Raw genomic sequence first — 16,453 nt, 5'->3', positions numbered from 1 at the left:
AATGAGATCTGTGAACAGTTGAACATCAACAAATATGGTGATTTCTTGCTCAATGGGAATAAGGATATGATAATTTCTCTTTTATCCTTTTAGAATATTCCGATACTTCAGCAAATACACACTGAAAAAATACACTTGATTGAAATCTAAATAAGAGTTAATATTAATGAACGATGGCCAGCAAATAGGTCACCTTGAATTGCCTTAATGTCTGGAATAGCTGTTCTCTGGTGGCAGACCTGTTACGAGACTGCAGCCTCCAACACAATTTCTGTCACTGGAATGGAGCTGTTTTTTTTCTCCAAAGTGAACATATTGAGGATTTAGGATGCGATTTCGCTCAATTACAAGTTGATTACTGAGATGGTATAGTAGTACGGCATGTACAAACGAGCAGTGACAAGAGCTTTATTCTTGAACTCTATTTCTAATCAGGGATTATTATGATTTAACCTGGGACATATCCTGTGTAGTGATTAGCATATTGAAGCAATGGACTGTATAACTGAGTCTGAGGGGGTCATTACGAGTTGGGCGGTAGGCGATACCAGGCACTGGTAAGAAGACCGGTGGCAGTAATCCCCTACCGCCCGATTCTGAGGTGCCCTAACGGGAACCGCAAGGGACGTGTGGTCGGACCACACGCCCCTTACGGGTCCCGTTATGGGACCAGGCCGCTAATTACAGGCCTGCCATTAGCAGGCCCGTAAATACCGCCTTCCCCATTCCCATTGAGCCCTATCGGGGCTCAATGGGAATGGGGAATGGTTGGGGCAATGGGGACTTACCGGTCCCGCCAGGGCAAATAGCGCCATGACTACCTCCAATCTCGTAATGAGGCCCTGAGTCTCTTTGAAAAATGGCCTCCGTAATAGTATTAAGACACTTATGTGTTTGAAGCACTAACGATCGAGATTTCGCTCTATTATAAATTGATCGCTGAGTTGGTAAAATAGTATGGCACGTACAATTGAGCGAGGAAGAGAGATTTTATCTTTGAACTTTACTGTTAAATGATACTATCATGATCTAAACCCTCTTGGATCTAACCCTGGACTTACCCAGTGTATTGAGCTGGATATCAAAGTTCTCGGTGGTAGGACTGAGACTGCGTCATAGCATTAAGACTCTTGTGTGTTTGAAGCAGCAACGTGGCACGTCACATACGGCGTCGCTATCACGTGATTAGTTCTTATCAGTATTTTATACTGATGCAGGATGGGAGGCTATTTCTACAGCCGACTCCCGTTTGCTGTATTGTTCATTTGCTTCTTTTGCAGGTAACATAGTGCCAATCAAACATTTGGCTAACTTCACAGAATGTGGGCAGAGTGATGTGCCATTTGCTAAATAGCAGGCTAATGATGGGGTATATCCCTTTAACCTACAGAATGAACAACTGAATTGGAGTGACTGAGTCTTTGTTGCTAGAGATACCATCGACAAGTAAGTGGGAACTTTAATTGAGGGTTTTGTAGTGGTTTATAATTTGTTGGTGAGTAAAGTGACACAGTGTCTCCGAAACTTGAATGTTTTGGTGTTTTGTTTACCGCATTTGTTATTGGTACCAGTAGGATCAGTTTGATGGAATTAACATTTCTGACTTGGGTATTATTGAATACATGGTTGCAGAAATTCCGAACATACATATGTTTTTTCACAGCTCTCCAATTGGTGAATGTTTTGGTATTGCCAGAGCACACAAGTTAGTGCTAGGTATCTATGGACATATTTTGGCTACATCTTTATAAAGACACCTATGTAAATTCAACCTCTTCCTACCTCATTCGATGTTTTGTAAACGATAACATTCCCACCTGATGAAGGGGTTTGGGGGGTCCGAAAACGAGTAGTGTATCTGGGAGCATTCAAAGAATGGAATGTATGTATTGCTAATGGCACTGTTGCTGGAGACATCCCTGCGGCTAGAACATGGAGGAGAGGTAACTCGAGCTCTGTAATTGACTATCTGGTACTCTCCCCTAGTCTTCTCAGTAGATGCAATATGATGCTGATTAAAGATAGGGGGCAGACTGATCACATTCCCATTCATGCAGCTTTAGTGCTGAGCACTGGTAGGAGGTTCTGTCTTCTAACAATGCAGGGGATCATTTGGTCAGATTCGAGAAAGGTTCTGGGGTTTTGAATCGTAAACTGGCCACCTTATTACTTTACTTTACAACATTTGTTGAGCGCACTGTGGAACCTCAGGCATAAAAGCGCTAACCGTTAAACAAACATATAACATAGAAAGGTTGAGCCACAAAGGCCAGAGGGTTGGCAATTATCCAAAGAGATGGGTTTTTAACGCTTTCTTAAAGACGGGTAAAGACCCAAGGAGTCTTAATTCTTTAGGTAACTTGTTCCAAAGTTTAGGAGCAGCTGAGGAAAAAGCCCCCTTCTCAGCTTTGATTGTTCTACATCTAGGCTGCAAGAGCTCATTTTGGCCGCTAGACCTGAGATCCCTACTAATCGGTTTATTGATAATGGAGGTCCATAAGTAAAGTGGCATGTTACCCATCCTACACTTGAAGGTTATGGTAAGTACCCTAAAAGCTATACAAGCTTCAATTGGGAGCCAGTGCAAGGATTGTCTGGCGCTCGTAATATGGTCTCTTCTAGGAAGACACAAGAAAAGCTCTGACCGCTCTGTTCTGTATTATTTATAGTCTGTATATTTCGTGTTTGTTGATACTCACTAGTAGACTACCGCAATAATCTATCTTTGCGCCAATTATGGCTCTGGCGATTATCTGTGCGCATTGTTGGGTTATGAGTGGCTTGAGATGGTGTAGGAGTATATTATGATAAGTGGAGGAGGCTGGTATACTTGACCCATGAGATTCCATAGTCAATGATTGATCTAGCGTAACTCCTAAGATTTTAAACTTGTTTACATGGGCGATAATGTCAGTTCTGAGTCTAAATAGACCATAATTGCTATCTTATATTTATAGCTGCGGAGCTCCCCACAATCATGAGCTCGGTTTTACTTTTACTAAGGGCTAAGTTATTAATGATGGTGAATATTCTGTTAAATTCCTGTTCATCCTGCGTGTGGCTACCGGAAAGAGGAACAACACATTGGGGGTCATTACGAGTTTGGAGGCAGCCATGGTGCTTTTAGCACCATGGCTGCCTCCAAACTCGTGTCCTGGTTCCTTGAATGGGGACTTACCGGGTCATTCCAACCTTGGAGGACCCGGTAAATCCCCATTCAAAATACCCATCCCCATTCCTATTCGAGCCCCCATAGGGCTCAATGGGAATGGGGAGGGAGCTAATAATGGGCCCGTTAATAACGGGCCCATTATTAGCTCCCTGGTCCCCTTGCGGGACCCACAAAGGACGTCTGGTCTGACCAGACGTTCTGAGCGGGTCCCGTAAGGGAGCCTCGTAATGCGGCGGTAAGGGGTTAACGGCACCGGCATCCTGCTGCCACCAAAACTGTGTCTGGGAATTACTGGGCCATTTCGAGTTTGGAGGGCCCGGTAATTTCTCCCTCTGGGAACCCCGACTGGGACCTTCCCCATTCCCATTTGAGCCCCCATAGGCAATGGGAGAGGGAGCTAACAACGGGCCGATTACGACCAGCCCGTTGTTAGCTCCCTGTTCCCCTCGCGGGACAGGGTAATGACGCCTGGTTTTACCAGATGTCCTTACCGAGTCCCGTGAGGAGACCTCGTAATCATGCGGAATGGTGTTAATGGGTCCACATCCATTAGCGGAACCCGTTAACCCATTCCGCACGGGTCGCAATGAGGCCCTGTGTATGCACCTGTCTCTACCTTGTACCTGTCGAACATTGTATGCATCTACTCTGTAACCTATGCATTTCTTAAGAAATGCGCCCAGATGCCCTAGGGCCAGATGCGCAATACAAATAAAATAAATACAAATACAAATAGTAACAAATTTGGTGACGTGCGGATTTCCATATGTAATATGCCTTGAGCGCTGAGGACTTAAGTTTCCTGAGTTCAATTGAGAACCAAGGTTGACTTTTTTGATCTAGGCACTTCTGTTTCTTGTGCTTTAGAGGAGCGAGAGTTTCGGAAATATTAGCCATGGTAGAAGCAAGATTTGTTGACATGGACAATAGTGTGGTATGCTGCAAAAAGTTTGAGTTAAGAGCTAGTAATGGTGCAATGTTGTCCGCTGTAAGAAGTTTACGGTTGCGTGACAGCACATACCGATTGGAAAGGTTTTTAAGTTTTGTATATATTCAAATCGTGACACAAGATATTAGTGTGTGACCCGGGATATGGGTAGGTTTTGTCACTTGTTGCTAATTCTAAGAGAGTTTTATGAGCCTGTGAAGTGTGTGAATCTTCAGGGTCACCTAGCCAGTGATTGAAATGGCCCATTAATATAAATTGTGTTGATGGTTTGAGCCTAGGAAGCATCTGGTTAATAAGGGTCTCAAACCAACTGTCCTTCAACAAAGGAGGGACGTATAGGAGAATAATGTTAACTGTAGCCTCCGCATTCATACCAATCTTGATGTATAGTGAACCAATTTCCTTATTGATCTCTAATGGCACCTCCCATATAGACATTGACAGGGTAATTCATAGAATTCAGCGCACAAGTAGCGCACGCGGCTGGCGCACAGCGTGCGCGTGCGATAGTCTGCGCCAGCCGCGTGCGCCAAAACCGAATCCGGCGCACAGCGTATTCATGGATTTTAGCTTCCCCAGGCAGCCGTGGCGCACAGTGGCGCAGCGACTCGCTGCAGCGCCAGTTACGCCCCCAGGAACGCCCCTTGCGCTGGGAAATCTCATAAAAATCACAAACCAGCGCAAGGGGCTGCGCTAACCCTGGACCATCACGGCAAGCGGCCCATGCGATTTTCAAGGGTGCGCAGGAAGTTTCACACGTCAAATCCCAGGCTACGTCCATTTCAGGGGTGCGCGGGAAGTTTCACACGCGAAAAGCTAGGCTACTTCCATTTCAGGGGTGCGCGGGAAGTTTCACACGCGAAAAGCTAGGCTACGGGAATTCCAGGGGTGCGCGGGAAGTCCCACACGCGAAAATCCAGGGTACGTCCATTACAGGGGTGCGCGTGAAGTTTCACACGCGAAAAGCTAGGCTAGGGGAATACCAGGGGTGCGCGGGAAGTCCCACACGCGAAAAGCCAGGGTACGTCCATTACAGGGGTGCGCGTGAAGTTTCACACGCGAAAAGCTAGGCTACGGGAATTGCAGGGGTGCGCGGGAAGTCCCACACGCGAAAAGCCAGGGTACGTCCATTACAGGGGTTCGCGGGAAGTTTCACACGCGAAAAGCTAGGCTACGGGAATTCCAGGGGTGCGCGGGAAGTCCCACACGCGAAAAGCCAGGGTACGTCCATTTCAGGGGTGTGCGGGGAAGTTTCACACGCGAAATCCCAGGCTACTTCCATTTCAGGGGTGCGCGGGAACGTTTCACACGCGAAAAGCTAGGCTACTTCCATTTCAGGGGTGCGCGGGAACGTTTCACACGCGAAAAGCTAGGCTACGGGAATTGCAGGGGTGCGCGGGAAGTCCCACACGCGAAAAGCCAGGGTACGTCCATTACAGGGGTTTGCGGGAAGTTTCACACGCGAAAAGCTAGGCTACGGGAATTCCAGGGGTGCGCGGGAAGTTTCACACGCGAAAAGCTAGGCTACGGGAATTCCAGGGGTGCGCGGGAAGTCCCACACGCGAAAAGCCAGGGTACGTCCATTACAGGGGTGCGCGTGAAGTTTCACACGCGAAAAGCTAGGCTAGGGGAATACCAGGGGTGCGCGGGAAGTCCCACACGCGAAAAGCCAGGGTACGTCCATTACAGGGGTGCGCGTGAAGTTTCACACGCGAAAAGCTAGGCTACGGGAATTGCAGGGGTGCGCGGGAAGTCCCACACGCGAAAAGCCAAGGTACGTCCATTACAGGGGTTCGCGGGAAGTTTCACACGCGAAAAGCTAGGCTACGGGAATTCCAGGGGTGCGCGGGAAGTCCCACACGCGAAAAGCCAGGGTACGTCCATTTCAGGGGTGCGCGGGGATGTTTCACACGCGAAATCCCAGGCTACTTCCATTTCAGGGGTGCGCGGGAACGTTTCACACGCGAAAAGCTAGGCTACGGGAATTGCAGGGGTGCGCGGGAAGTCCCACACGCGAAAAGCCAGGGTACGTCCATTACAGGGGTGCGCGTGAAGTTTCACACGCGAAAAGCTAGGCTACGGGAATTGCAGGGGTGCGCGGGAAGTCCCACACGCGAAAAGCCAGGGTACGCCCATTACAGGGGTGCGCGTGAAGTTTCACACGCGAAAAGCTAGGCTAGGGGAATTCCAGGGGTGCGCGGGAAGTCCCACACGCGAAAAGCCAGGGTACGTCCATTTCAGGGGTGCGCGGGGAAGTTTCACACGCGAAAAGCCAGGGTACGTCCATTACAGGGGTTCGCGGGAAGTTTCACACGCGAAAAGCCAGTGTACGTCCATTACAGGGGTGCGCGGGGAAGTTTCACACGCGAAATCCCAGGCTACTTCCATTTCAGGGGTGCGCGGGAACGTTTCACACGCGAAATCCCAGGCTACGTCCATTTCAGGGGGGCGTGGATAGTTGAACACGCTACTCCGATCGTTGGGTCTTCACAGGTCTTCCCTGTACAGCATCCACGTCCCCTGCATGCAGTCCACACCACAGGGGATTACCCTGCACACCTGCTCATGACTCCCACCCCCCAGCAGTCATGGGGCACCCTCCACCAGGCCCCCACCCATGTCCCACTCATGCCTTCCACCACCCCCACCCCCCAGCACTGTGGGGCACCTGCCAGCAGGCCCCCACTTATGTCCCACTCATGCCTCCCACCACACCCACCCCCCAGCACTGTGGGGCACCTGCCAGCAGGCCCCCACTTATGTCCCACTCATGCCTCCCACCACACCCACCCCCCAGCACTGTGGGGCACCTGCCAGCAGGCCCCCACTTATGTCCCACTCATGCCTCCCACCACACCCACCCCCCAGCACTGTGGGGCACCTGCCAGCAGGCCCCCACTCATGTCCCACTCATGCCTCCCACCACACCCACCCCCAGCACTGCGGGGCACCTGCCAGCAGGCCCCCACTTATGTCCCACTCATGTCTCCCACCAACCCCACCCCCCAGCAGTCATGGGGCACCCTCCACCAGGCCCCCACCCATGTCCCACTCATGCCTCCCACCACCCCCACCCCCCAGCACTGTGGGGCACCTGCCAGCAGGCCCCCACTTATGTCCCACTCATGTCTCCCACCAACCCCACCCCCCAGCAGTCATGGGGCACCCTCCACCAGGCCCACACAGATGTTCCCCTACCAATAGGAAATCACAATACAGATCCCAGGATCCCATGGGCAACCACATCCCACCCCATGTCACCCCAGTCCATACACACATCAAAGGTACACATCCATTCAAAAATCAAATACCCATTACATGATACATAACCAATGAGCAGTATGCGCATGAGTCCAAGTCCGTCAGACTCAATGGCAACACATGACTGTGAAAACCCAGATTGTGACAGTCAACAAACCAATGAGAGAAGTCCACACAATAGAATCAAAAGAACAATGTATTAAAATGTAAGAAGGAAAAAAAAAGAAACACCTATATGAATACACAAAGTAACAGGTAAAAAAAAAATCTAATGAAAGGTGAAATCCAAAAGAACGGGTGCAAAGTCAATCAAAATGGAAATCAAAAACAAACACATTGCCCCATGGTCCAAATAATAAAATCGAAAATATCCACAAACTATGTACAAAGATGATTGTCCGGGTCCAATATCCCTAAAAACCATAAAATGAAACCTACCCAAAACCTAACTAATGCTAACTATATACAAAAAACGTGGGCCATTGTCCAATCAACCCAAATAATAAATAAAAATAAAGGAAACCTACTATCTACATAACTATATACAAAGGCGGCGGGCCAGTCCTGCGGCTCACTGAGAGATGTTATGGGCCAGGGCATCATCGAACTCCCTTTCTATCTCCCCGAGGCGTTCCTCCTCAATGGCCCCGAGGGCCCGCAGGGCTGACGCAGTGTCCACCTCCAAGCCCCTGCGGATCTCCTCGAGGCACTCGGCACGCCTCAGGGCCCTCTGCATGGAGTCCACCGCCCTGACCATAGCGAGCCGCCCCTCTTCTGCCCGCCGCCTCTCCGCATCTATTGCGTGGCCTAACCGCTGCCACACGGAAGACACATTCTGTCCAGGGTCCTCCTGCCCTCCAGCCGATGGCTGCCCCTCCGATGTTGATGGCCCCGAGCCATGACGCCTCCCACGTCGCTGCCGCTGCCTCTGCAGCCACTGCCTCTGCCAGCACGACGGCATCCAGGCTGATGGTATCCACCGACGCTGTCGTGCACGTGCCCTGCCTGATGATGCCGGCACATCCTCCACCTGCAGGGGTCCAGTTGCCATGGTGTCCACACCAGCTGGACCACCGACTCCCGACTGTGGCAGGGATGGGATCCCCACTGAGCCGGCTGCATTGGTCGGGGCAGGTCCACAGGGGGCCCTGGTGTCAACTGGGCCGGAAGACGGCAAGGAGAACGACCGGCGCATACTTTCCACAGAGGAGGAGATGCCCGACACATTGGCCATCACCTGCAGAAAACCCGCGCCAATGGCAGATCCCAACTGGGCCACGTCGGCACGGTGCTCTTCGTGATGATGTGCGTGCTCCTCCCGGGAAGCACGCACGTCATCACGAATGACCCCCGTGCGCAACGCGACCCCAATCAGGACCTTTTCCATGCGCCCACGGGTCCCCTCGTCCGCAGGTGGAGGGGAGTCAGATGACATAGACACCCCCTCCACCTGCGGACGGGCCTGGGACGGGGCATCCATGCTGGTGCATGGTGGTGCACTCATAGGGTCAGGGACAGCGACATGCACAGGCACCTCCACGGCGACCTGTGCTGCCTCCTGCCCCTGGCCCTGGACTGCACCACTTGCACCAGCAGGGATGCCCCCACCAGGCCTCAGGTGTGCCTCAGTCTCGGCCGCCTCCTCCTCTGTAGAAACCACCAACCTGGATGGCTCCTTGCCCTCTTCCGCTGTAGCTGGCCCCTGTGGGGGCTCACCCACCCCTTCCGCCGCAGCCGTGGGGGAATCCCCGCCGTCTACCTCCACAGCGCCGTCTCCGCCCTCTCCATCACTAGCCGCTGCATAGAGGGAGACATAGAACACAAGCATCAGGGCACTGTACAATGGTCCCCTACACAGGAAGCAATATCAGATGACTGGCAATGGTAAAGTACACTTCTATCATGTCCCTCCACAACACATGGGTCAGGCAATACACACACGCAACACCCATGGTCCATGGCATGCACATCAACATACATGTCCACTGCACTCTTCTAAAGTACGATGTCATGGAACTCACATGCATCATTGGTCATGCAAATCACACGCACACACTTCACCTCTGTCACATCCATGTGGCCTCGTACATCACAAACACAGTGGATACAAGGATGATTAGGCAGCATCAGTGAATCTGTACAGTGTCACAGACATGTGTCATGCATCCATGCCATTCAAAAGTCACAGACATGCAGGTCAAGCACACCGACCTCGACACCATACATGTACCTGGCATCAGCATCCATCCCTCACCCACACCCATGTCCACGAACATACACTTGCATGCTCACATGTGTCCAATCTGCATAGGCCTCCTCAGGTTGCATAGCAACACATACAACAACCATGTGATCCACAAATTACTGGTCGCACATGCATCGCCATGACAACACTGCACACATACATGCCTACAAGGCCCATTCCACACATACAGCATCACACAACCAGCACACTGCAACATGCACTGTCTCACACAGCAATGCCTGCACACTTACCGCTCAACTCCAGACGGGTCTCCCTCTCAAGGACCTGGGAGTGGAGCGCTGGGTGTATGCGTGCCAGGACCCTCATTTGGATCGAACTCATGTGGCCCCGGCCCCCCTCCACGAGGCGCCGGGCCTTTGAGAGGGTCCTGGACCTGCAGTCCTTCCAACGCTTCCTGACATGTGGGTTGTCGCGGACTGCCACCCCCTCCGCGTTGATGGCAGTCACGATGTCGTCCCAGATCCGAGTCCGTCCTTCATAGTTGGCGCGGCTACTTCCGAAGAGGGCATCATACTGCCCCAGGACTCGCTCCACCAGGACCCCAACCTCGGTGACACTGAAGCTGGGGCCCCTCTGCCTCTCTGGCTGGGGGTTGCCAGTGGTGCCAGATGTTTCAGTGCCCGACATGGCAACCCCAGAGGCAGGAGTGGGTGGGCAACTTGGTCCTGGGGCTGGGCTGTGGAGTGGTGTTCTTCCAGTCGGGAGTCTTCAGTTCCAGCAGGGGTGGACACAGCAACTGTACGCCTGCAGATGGCTGATGTGCAGGCACCAAATGGCAGGGCACGGTGGCAGCAGGCAGGCAGGCAGGCAGCAGCAGATGGCACGTGGGAGGCTGCTCGGGGCACTGGGGGGCAGTAACTCGGCCTTCTGGGCAGGAGCGTGGTCTTCCGTGTGTGAACGCGTGGCCAGCTTGATACGGAGTGAATTGGCACGTGAAAATCATGCACGTCTGCGTGGAATCCGAGGAAAGGCCCTCAGCGCGTAAGCACGTCAGCACGCGTACGCGATTTCATTGGTCCAAAGGGCCAGGCGCGTAAGCGCGCCTATGACGCACGGGTGTTTCCCAACCCACGTGAAAAAAATACACGTGCCGCGCGAGCGCGTCAGCACGCGTACCCGATTTCATTGGTCCAAAGGGCCAGGCGCGTAAGCGCGCCTATGACGCACGGGTGTTTCCCAACACGCGTGATTGGTCCAAAGGGCCAGGCGCGTAAGCGCGTCTATAACGCACGGCCGTTTCCCAACACGCGTGAAAGAAACACAAGCCAGTGTCAATGCGTGTGATTGGAGGCTGGCCCTTCAGCGCCTACACGCGGAAGTGACGCAGGACCTGTGGGCCTGCATAAAAGGTACATGTAGAACGCCATTTCCTTGTACGTGCTTTTCGTGGAGAGCGAGTTGGTGTATTCTGTACTTCTTGTCAGTTGACACGCGATTTACTTCACGGCGTTCAAAGGTCGTACTCCCTGTTACCTCTGACAGCTTTTTCTCTTTTGCTCTTTTTCCTGGGCCTGTTTCCTCACACAGCGTTCCCTTCTACTGTTGTCCTGTCTCCTCAGACAGCGTCCCATTCTTCTTTTGGCGGGGGTGTTGCCAACGCGCACACGCGCGTCTTTTTGACGCATTTCTCCCTGGCAGACGGTGAGTTGCGCACGCATCTATCATCTGTGCTTGCCCCGTGTGTCACGTACCTCTTCAGAGGTCAATCTAGGCTGCGTGTGACACGCATACGTTCATTCCTGTGTTACTGGATGCCACAGCGTAGTGCAGGGTTTTTTATACGCACACGTGGTCTAGGAGGGGTATCGTGCACGTTCCTTAACTTTTTTGGGGTGCCTGTGCGTTGCGTGACCCGTCATCTTTCCCCAGGGGTGTCATATAGCCTTGCCACTGCACTAGGGTACGAATACCATCTGGTACCCAACCCCTTTGACACCCAATTGCCCAGGACAATTGTGCACACCCACTCCCATACGCACAATAACATCAGTGCCATGGTTGGGAGGCGTGCAAGCCGTAAGGGTGGCAAAGGTGGCCGAGCCACACGTGGTGGCCGTGGAGGATCCACTAGGGGACGTGGTTGTGACTTGCAGGGTGCCCCTGTCCCCCCCAGTCTGGAGGACCAGTCAGGGACACCCATGCCCCCCCCCAGGTTGAGGGTCATGTGGCTGATACCAACCCTGATCAGCCCTTGTTGGACCAGCCCATTGTGGCACCAGACCTGTCCGAGGGTGACTCCATCGCTGACATCCAGGTCAGCAGGTCCACTGCACGTGCACCGGTGCACATTGGTGTCATCAGGACACGCGCATCTATGCCAGATAGGTCATCTGCTGCCCCCCGTGGGCAGGGTGTGGCTCCATCCACCCCACCTCTCATACACCCTGCCAAGACTGTGTCGGTCCTAGTTCATGCACCTCAGATCAGGCCTGACCCTATCCCTCTACCCCCAATGCCTGCACCTACTCCCATGCTGAGTGTGCAATCCCACACACCCAGTACTGAGTCCACCACGGCTCCTGCCCCTAGTGTCCACAGCGGCGTAGGACACTCTGGATCCCCACCCCCTTCCAAGCGGAAGAGGAAGAGTGCACGTCCGGCACAGGCTGATGCCCCAGGCACGGCTGCACAGTCCGGCCCATCAAGGAAGCCCAGCTTCACAGACGCCGAACTGAATGCACTTGTTCAGTATGTGTCAGACCATGATAGGGAAATGGTCATCGTTGCAGGGTCCAAGACCACACATGCCAGACGCCAGGCACACTGGCAGACCATTGCTGACAAAATAAGTGCCCTTGGAGTAGTGAGGCGCACAGCTAGTGATTGCCAGAAGCGCTGGAATGACCTTAAGCGCAGGGCAAAGGATAAGCTGGCCTCAAGTCATGCCGCAACCTTGGTGACTGGAGGTGGGTCCCCAGCACAGGAAATAGAACTCACACCACACGAGTCCGTAGCTGGATCCTACGTCACCGAGGGACAACTCCAAGGTGTGGGAGATCTCCCTGATTACGAGGCATCATCCGGTGAGTGCACATGCATGTGTGTTATATCCATGTGCATGGTGTGTGTGCGAAGCCTTCATGTTGGGTGCCTGTCAAGGGGGTGTGTGGCAGAGTTGATAGTGTCACCCATGTGCCTCATCCAGTATGTTCAGTGCAACACCATGTGCCCACACCACTATCCCTACTGCCAACAGTGCACATATGGCCCTACACCATGGAAGTTCCCCTTGAATTGTCATTTTGTCACGACATTGTTGCTCATTCTCCCCTGTCTATTCATCTTATGTCTTACATACCATTCCTACACTTTCCCCCAGCCATTCAAGTTCCATCGTCACATGCCTGACATGCAATGATACCACATGCTAATGCGTCCTCTGTATATACATGGCACTCAACATGCTGTCATACTCTGGAATTTGCCTTGACACCCACCTCCTACCTGTGTGCTCTTGTTCCGTCTGGTTTCAAGCCCCATTCCCTCACACTCCATGCTGCTCTTCATGGTCTATCTTCCCTGACTTCTACTGTTCAGACCATCGTGCCCTACTCACGACACCTGCTTGTAAACAGTCAAATGAGGGCACCCTGCCCTCCAATGCGACCTACCCTATTGCTGACAAGTACATCTGAGCCTACTCAAGGTTAACTCTCACTGACATCTGCTCATACATGCCTTTGCCTGTCCCATGGACCCTTCACATGGTCCCAGTCCTCTCTCCTTGCTCCTCTTCCACCATCAATGGTGTGACCCGTTGGGGTGTACTCTTGGCCTCCTTCCAATCCTCAGAGGCCACAATTGATGTGTATGGTAATGGGAGCATCTCAGTCCAAGGACCTCAGGCCAACCTTATTCTCCTTGACAAATGCTACCCACATCTCATCAACTTCCTTTCCTCTCCTGCTGTCCCCCTCCTCTCTCCTCATCTATCCTGCACTGCCTCCCTGCACCCTCCCATGATCCTTCTCCGCCTCCCACTCCAACTCCTACACATGCTGCACCTCTGATCTGTAGCACTCCCCGTAAGTCCTACAAGGCTGTCAACCTCCTCCACATTTACACTCCTTACTCTGCCGCTGCATCAGGCATTCCTCCAATATATGTCACTTACATGAGGTAATGCACCTTGACATCCTTGGTCTCATGGAAACATGTCTGACGGCCAGCTCTGTCTGCATCTTTGACACACTCCTACCTGATGTTCAGGAGATCCTCTCCTTGGCCCGGCACTACTGTGCAGGGGGGGGGTGTGCCCTTGCCTTCCCTGAGGGTATTCCTGCCACTGTCACTCCTACGTAGACCTATTCCCCTCTGGAATGGCTTGTGTGACGTCTCTCTCCATCTCACCTCGACATTCACAAACTGTGCATACTGGGTATCGGAAAACTGGTCAAATGTACTACTTCCTTTCTGAGTGGCCTCACCTCTCCTCCTCACTCATGTCCCCAGACACTGAAATCCTCTTCCTTGGTGATGTACGCATCCACCTGCATGCTTGTTGTCCCCCCCACGTGACTTTTCCGTGACCTCAGCAACTCCCTATCACCCTCTAAACTCCCGTCTGTCCCTACTCATTCTGCAGGGCACACTCTTGATGCTCTGATCTCATCTGACCTTCCCCTCTCCATCCCTCTCTGCACTCCTCTCTCCTGGAGTGATCACTTTCTCCTCTCCTCCCACCTCACCCTCACCACCCCACAGGCAAAGCCACCCTCACCACTGTCACACACCTTCTTGGTATTCCAACCCATGAAGTGTGTGTCAGTCGAGGCTTATGCTGCCAAAATCTCCCCCCCATCCAGCTCCCCCTTAGGCTCACTCCCATCCTGACAGGGCCCACTCCATGCTCCACTCTATGTCAGGTACACTGGATGTCTTTGCCACGGTCATGACAATCCGCCTGAAGCCCCATGCCAATGCTGACTCCTGGCATGACTCGGATCTTGTGAACCCAAAACACAGGTGCCGGGTGGCAGAGAGGAAATGGCCTGCATCATGCTCATCCTCTGGCAAACTGGGCTGCCGCCTGCTCCAAAGGCAATAGCGTCTCACCCTTCTCACCAAGATGAGAGCCCCAATCCAAGGGCACATATCTGCGGCATCTGACAACTCTGCAGGACACATTGAAATCTGCAAGGACCTTGCCGAGCCAGATGCAGTGTGTACCTCCCCTGTCCCCTCCGAGCCCACAGCACTGCATGACTGTCTCTGTACCCCTATAGGCCACCCCCCCAGCACTTGTCTGCGCCTACCACCATCTGCCCTCGACGTTAAGTCCTACTTACCTTGTACAGCACTTCCAGCCGCAACTTCCCCTTGCACTTCATTGTGCCACCCACCTCTGCACTTGCGTTACATGAATGACACCAGCACCAGTAGGATTGTTGAATGGCATCCCCTTCTGCCCCACCACCCCTCAGTGCTCCGCTGTACCTTCATACATTTCTGTACAGGTGCTTCACGAATGCTATATGATTCCATTACAGGTGATGGGGAGGTGGAATCTCATTGTTTACTGCATTTTGTTAATGTTGACAAGGCACTGTGCATCGTGGCCAATTGGGACTAGCAGATCCATGTCCAACATGTTAACTTCTTGATGTGATGAAGCAATGTCAGGACCAGAGTGGCCAAAATCCAAATTAGTTGCCCTCCTCTCCCTCTTCACTTGGTGGCTATGTCACATGCCATGTGTGTGATGGCATGTGCATTTGACATGGCAATCACCGGCCAATGTGTGATGCCAGTGCTAGGCAGCATGGGGAGCAGGCGTTGCTCTCCATTCTCTGTGTCATCATTGTGTGCCCTGAGCCTCCCCTCCAGACCCAGTGATGGTGAATGCATAGGAGGTTTCCCAGTCATGTGGGACATGTGTCATTGAACTACTGGCTCTGTTGTTCATCAGCCCTTGTTGTATGCCATGGTGCTAATGCCTGTTTCCATTTCTCTCTTTCATGTCTTTGCAGGGGACGACGCACTTGTTGATGCTGGGGATGTGGTGGTGGAGCCGTCCCAGGAGGGCAACCCGGGCCGACCTTCCACAAGTGAGGGACGTGGTGTGTTTGTGGGTGAAAACCCACAAGTGCTGCAGGTCGTGCTGTCGAGGGGTGTCTCTGGGGGTTCCTCCCCCGAGCAGTATTCAGGTGTAGACTCGGAGGATGACACCTATGTGCAGTCGCAGGTGAGTGTTCTTGGGAGAGAATCTCCTCTGTCCGACCCACCTGCAGCCGGGTTATTGCCCTCAAAGGGGATGTCAGTGTCGGCAGCTCAGCCTCCGGTGGTTACGGATGCAGGGCCACACCACACAATCTCTGATCCTGTTCCTGGGGCTGCAGATCAGAGAGGGAATGCAGTCCTGCAGCCTGAGGCTTTGCCGGCACAGCAAGGCGCAGTCCGCCTTGCCCCAGGCAGGTGTGGTGCCCGCCAACGTGGTGGCCGTATGCCACCTGGCAATACCGCTTGGGAGCAATCCATCTACGGTATGGCCACCCAACAGGCAGCATCATCCGAGATGATTGCACAGGCCATGGATAGGGTGGCCACTTCCATTGTCCCCCCAGAAAGGCTGATGGAGCGACTGGAGCAACCTACAGAGTCCATCTGCCAGGCACACAGGGAGGACATGTTGGCGTCCAACATGGACAGGCGGGCAGGACTGGCGACTCTGCGGGAATCACTTTCCATGGAGTCCCAGCGCCACAGGGAAGGCCTGAGGGAAGAATTCCATCACCTCAGGTCGACCCTGTCAGAGCTTGAGGCTTCATCCCATAGAAGGACAGAGGAGCAGCTGGAGCGTCTGACA

Source organism: Ambystoma mexicanum, chromosome 11 (assembly GCF_040938575.1).
Source record: "Ambystoma mexicanum isolate Mex_15411 chromosome 11, UKY_AmexF1_1, whole genome shotgun sequence".
NCBI classification, from domain to species: domain Eukaryota; kingdom Metazoa; phylum Chordata; class Amphibia; order Caudata; family Ambystomatidae; genus Ambystoma; species Ambystoma mexicanum.
The sequence above is the reverse complement of the archived record's forward strand: the minus strand, read 5'-3'. Positions refer to the sequence as shown.